The following is a 6,456-nucleotide window of genomic DNA, read 5'->3' as shown; positions in this document are numbered from 1 at the left end:
TTACTACTTTTTCCAGTTTTACATATTTTAATATTCACTTCTTGTCTGACCCAATATTATATTAGATATATTGAATTAATGTAGACTTCCTTTTAATACATTCATGTATTAATCGTTACAGCTAAAATATAATATTTCACCCCTAAAGTTAGGCGTTTGCGTTACAATTTTCAAGACCATCAGTTTTGTGTTCAGCTCAAAACTATTACGTTCAGTTTCAAATTTACACATCTACCATGTATGTCTCTGAATTATGCCATCTGCCATGTATGTGTCCGTAATTTATAATAAATAACATGATCACAACTTGCCAGTGACAGTCCTTTTTCTAATTCCTCTGATCTTTAATAGCTAACAAAACTTTGCTACTCATCTCATGATTGGTATTTTTACTACAATATCACACGAAAATTTAATTCTCAGTGAAATAAAAATACGATAATTGTAATCAATCAAATGCCACTTTGAATAACATTGCTTTCGCTGATTATAATTCAATATACAACTCTCTACATATAGTGATACTAAAGTTGCCTTATGCGCTCCACTCAGAATCAGTATAATGTCATTATTCATTACTTCAAAAATAAACTAGTTTAATAACTTCTTTATCTTCTGTCATTCTTTTTGTCATTTCTGATTCCATCAATTGAATCAATTCACTGTCAATATAGTAAGGTTATTTCAATGTAAGTGTCATTACATTGTTATAACTTCAATACTGAAGCAAAATATAATTACTACAATTAAAATAGATATTTAACTACTTAACTACATTACTTGCCGTCATTCCTTCATGCTAATCCCTACACTATCGCTAAAAATATAATTTCTTCAAAGTAATGTCACTATTCAGGGCCGTATTAAGATAATAACATTTAGTGTCTTGTTACTTCAAAAGATGTCAATAGGCTGGTTAGCTCTCGCGCGACGTCATCTAAGAATTTCTGAGGGGAGCTATCATCTTTGGTGACTCCGTACTTTTTTAGGCGCTCCCATCTCGCATTGATTTCGTCTACTTGTTCGCGTAACTCTACTAATTCTCAAGAAAGTAAAGTTCAAATCATATCAATAAATTGTTAAAATTATAATTTATTTAATATTCGCCAAACATAATATGTCTGAATTAGTATACATAGTTAAATCACTGCTAGATACGCCTTTACGTTAATGTAAGATATCGAGTGTCATCAGTCATCACTAAAGTTTTAACTTTATTTAATTGCAGCAATGATTGAGACTGCTTAATCAAATCAAGTCTTAATTATCAAGCCGAATAAAATCCTTTTTTTTCTATAATCTTTCTCTAAAACTAGGTAATATTTCTGACATACTTAGCGAGACGAGGAGACGGGCTGACTGGGGAACAGACTGGGTTCATTGCTCCAAGCCCACAGTTTATTATGATTCTCGAGCCTTAAACCTTTGCCAGCTTTTATTTTTCACATCCATTAACTTTTGTTACTTTTCTAATAATATATATTTTAATAGCTTGCAAACCATAATATCTTTTTTTTTTAAAGACAGTCACTATTCATATTAAATTCTGTCAAGGTGTCTAGAATTTAAGCGCAATGGTGATGATCGTCAGGTAAATATTAACTAAAGTAACTAACTTAACAAAGCTTAAGAAGTATAATTTATTTAGTATTTTACTTTACTCTGTACATACGTCACATAGTTATCTAGGTCTGTACATTCCTCATAATTCCAGTCTTTTACACTTTCCACATTTCGATTATTATAATATACCAATTACATAGGTATTTAATTCTCAAAAACTACGTATGAAATATAACGCTTTTAGGATATCTGAATCATAATTATTTACTTTTATATACTTTCAGCCTGTGAAGTCAGAAGAAGTTATAACCAAGTACTTTCGCGTTTAATTCAATTCTGTCTGAATTATTACTCCCTTCTCTCCCCTATTCCTCTACGTAATCTATAGGTATTTAGGGCATTGGCCACCATCTACACTCAAGTGCTTCCATTTTTCACTTGCTAGCATTTGTCACAAATCGCATGAATACAGCAAATCGTTTACCGTACGTTCGATCTGTTGTTCACTTTCCATTCTCGACTACTCAAAAGTTTATTACCAGAGATGCCTTTGTACTGTCTACAAAGTCTACTCTGCACTATATTCGTGTTCTATGTTTAAGTCGTACAGTGAACATATTTCATACATTAGGTGTTTTGTGGTATCGACATAAGTAGGTGTACCTACCTATTATCCTGTTGTTCATTAGCACTTAATCACTTGACGTTGCATTCATCTGTTTTATTTAACAGAATATCTTGTTTAGTTCATGATAACTACATCTGTTCTTTTATTTACAGCACTTCTATATTTGACAAATTAATAAAATAATGAATATGCTCATTGAAAACTCATGATAGCTAGAACTTGGTGTGCTTAAAACTCTTCAATATCTTGATAATGAAATATCAAATCATTTATAATCCATCGGAACATGAACATAATTACAAAATATTTAAAATTTCGCCTATAATATATTAAGGAATTTCTTCGAATACTGATCATCAACAACACAGTATCGAGGTTAAGAAAAGTTTAATCCATTTCACAAACCCACTGTCACAAAAGGTTGCGACTTAAAAGTAGGTATTCACTCAACAAAAACTAAAAGATCAAGTCAATATAACATATCAACCTGTTATCACAATTTCATTTAAATGTTTGAAATACTGTCAAATTCAACTTAGTAGTAGTCAACTTCAATAGTAAAAAGAAGCTACAACTGCCACACATGTATCTTTCATCATGACTGCGTATATAGTCAACTCTGTTGCTCTAAATAGGTTAAATTGAACAGCTTATTTTTACATCTATAAAGCGCTATGTAAACTATCCATTTAAAATAATATTTAATCTAATAGTTAGGTTTGGCTTTCATTTCCTTTAATGAACTCGTCATCTTAAAGTAACTTGAGTCAGTGAATTGTGAAAGATATCTCTTTTGAGTATTTCATAGAACACAGACCGCACAGTTCTTTTTACTCGGACGCGTCTTTCTATTCCCAAATTTCGTTTAGTCTTCCTCTAGATAGTAATAATGAAACAGCTGTGTCTTATAAAATATTTAATATTCTTCTCTATTTTTTTTTTGTCTACTTTCAATGACTTCGAGTAAGAATTCCTTTTTTTCCTAACTCCTCAACCTCTCAACACCAAATGTCTCCGAAATCATGTAAGCCTATCACTTTCAAAACAAACAAATTAATTATAAAATAAGTATTTCTTTCGCAAACTAACTAACACAACAAAGAAACAAACAAAGCTATCAACTGGCACTGACAAAAATACAATAATTCTACCTATAGAGTTGTATAAAACAAACTCCCATTACTCGCTCTCATGTAAATAAATATATTATTTATTTTTGCCATACAAAAGCTTGGGTTAACTTTTTTTTAACTTAACTTCACTTATGTTAAGCTACCACAATGCTCTCTCACATTGTTATTATACTTACATCATGTATCTACATAACTTCGAATCATACTAGTAGATCATATCGCCGGATAGTAATTTTACACAAACTCATGTATACAATTATCATAAATTCTTTCAAAGTTCTTTATTGTCATTAAATACTAGTTAAGAAATTTAAAATCAACGTATTTCGATTTACTTACATCATGTATCTACATAGCTTCGAATCATACTAGTAGATCATATCGGATAGTAATTTTACACAAACTCATGTATACAATTATCATAAATTCTTTCAAAGTTCTTTACTGTCATTAAATACTAGTTAAGAAATTTAGAATCAATGCATTTCAATTTACACCCGCTCGTGTAAGTATAATACGTACATAATAGTGTCATATTTCATTTATTATTTAACAGGAGTTTTATACTATTGTACATATCGGCTCTATCAAGTCCTCTTCTATATAGTTAATGTCATTTAACCCATTTAAATTATCTCATTAATATCTCTTACATACACTTATGTAAATTTACTATAGGTAACGCACTCTGAACGTCATGACGAACTATCATCTTCTAATGTACATACTCTCATGTAACATTATGAAGTACTAACATTACTATCATCATCTAATTTACACACGCTCATGTAAATTTACCATAATGCACGCTCGCATCATGAAGTACTCTCGTCATCTAATTTACACACGCTCATGTAAATTTACCATAATGCACGCTCACATTATGAAGTACTCTCATCATCTAATTTACACACGCTCATGTAAATTTACCATAATGCACGCTCACATTATGAAGTACTCTCATTATCTAATTTACACACGCTCATGTAAATTTACCATAATGCACGCTCACATTATGAAGTACTCTCATTATCTAATTTACACACGCTCATGTAAATTTACCATAATGCACGCTCGCATCATGAAGTACTCTCGTCATCTAATTTACACACGCTCATGTAAATTTACCATAATGCACGCTCACATTATGAAGTACTCTCATTATCTAATTTACACACGCTCATGTAAATTTACCATAATGCACGCTCACATTATGAAGTACTCTCATTATCTAATTTACACACGCTCATGTAAATTTACCATAATGCACGCTCACATTATGAAGTACTCTCATTATCTAATTTACACACGCTCATGTAAATTTACCATAATGCACGCTCACATTATGAAGTACTCTCATCATCTAATTTCTGACAAAACGGCTTTTTATAGCACACTATAGTTACTGATACTGATACCGGATGGTCTATGGGACTATGTGGTCCATCACATAACGTAACCTCTATAGTCGTTCATTCTTAATTTTCTTAATAAAAATAGTAAAAATGCACATTAATTAAAATTCAGTTGCTAACGAAGAAGCAATATGAGATACTTTTAATGACTATTATTTACTCGGGAGTTTTAAACCTACCTGCACCTTCATCATGCATTCTTTTTGAAAATTTCTTATAAATATGTAGGTAGTTATGTACTTACAAGCAATCACCAAAACTTATATCTGAAACATGTAGTCGTCCCAAACTCATGAAATAAAATACTTTTTAATTCTATAACTTACGTTTCATAAAAAGTAGGATTCAAGATAAACCTTAAAATCCAACTGTGGGTTAGTGGTACGTTAACACTTCTGATTTGAGATGGTTCTTCTAGTATGGTTACTCTCCTATTAATAATACAACAATGGAGGTACTTGCAGGTACTCTGATCTGACCAATCCTTCACGATGTGTCCTCTTTGACTGCCTCGACCCAAGTGAACGAACTGCACGAGCCTGTCCAACTGGCCTCGTGTCCCCACTACCTACCATGTTGCCAGTAGTATAATGTTATTTTCCCAACTACCCCTGTATTAATCGGGGTAACGCAATAATAGTACCACATTAAAATTATTATTCAACTGCTATCTTTAATGTAAACATAAATAAATCATGACAGTATTGTGAACGATCAGTCAGATAAGATTCAAAAAGACTAAGGGCTGTACCACGAACTCCGTAGTACTCAAGTTTGTTAAGGAGTATTTTGTGACTGACACAGTCGAAAGCTTTAGTCAAGTCACAGAACACTCCTCCACATTGGTTCCCTTTGTTCAGGTTGGACATTACCTCAGTTACTAGATTTATTACAGCATGGGAAGTATTCCTCCCTTTCCTGAAACCGTACTGACATGAAGTGAACAGGTTATGTTTCTCAAAATGCTTTTCCAATCTTACAGCTAGGCATTTCTCAAATATTTTGGAGACTACTGACAGAAGAGATATAGGTCTGTAATTGTTCAGTTCAGCACGACTTCCTTTTTTAAATATCGTAACGACTTTGGCTTTTTTCAGTATATTAGGGAAAATACCCTTTTCTAAACATTCATTAAAAATTATACATAACGGTGTACATAAAAAGCTTATGTTATTTTTTACAAATTTTGTATTGAGGTTATCTGGTCCAATTGAGTTGCTGTTTTTGAGGTTCTTTGCTGTTTTGACTATTTCTAATTCAGTTACGGGACTTAAGAAGATGGAGTTACAGTTTTCAATCTTTAGGTTATGCATATTTCTCATGTGTTTGTTGCATAAAGTGTCATCGGATGCCTTCCCTACGCTTAAGAAATGTCGATTAAAGGCATTTGCAATGGTGTTTACATCATTTGTTTGGCCATTTTCAAGTTGTATCACTAGTTTAGGCAGGGTTTTAGTACCCTTACCCGTACTCTCTTTAACTAACTCCCAAATAGTTTTGACCTTGTTTTTAGAAGTAGAAATGGTCCTATGCAAATGCATTTTTTTGGCGTAGGTTATGACTGTTTTAAGGGTGTTTTTATACTGTTTAAAATATTCGACAAAATGGTCATCGTTAGTCTGTCGAGCTTTAATTAATAATTTACGTTTAGTACGGCTGGATGTCCTGATACCTTTTGTGATCCATTTGTTAGATTTTAATCGGGATTGTACTGTTT

The sequence above is a fragment of the Cydia amplana genome, chromosome 18 (assembly GCF_948474715.1).
Source record: "Cydia amplana chromosome 18, ilCydAmpl1.1, whole genome shotgun sequence".
Lineage (NCBI taxonomy): Eukaryota > Metazoa > Arthropoda > Insecta > Lepidoptera > Tortricidae > Cydia > Cydia amplana.
This window is presented reverse-complemented; position numbering follows the sequence as displayed.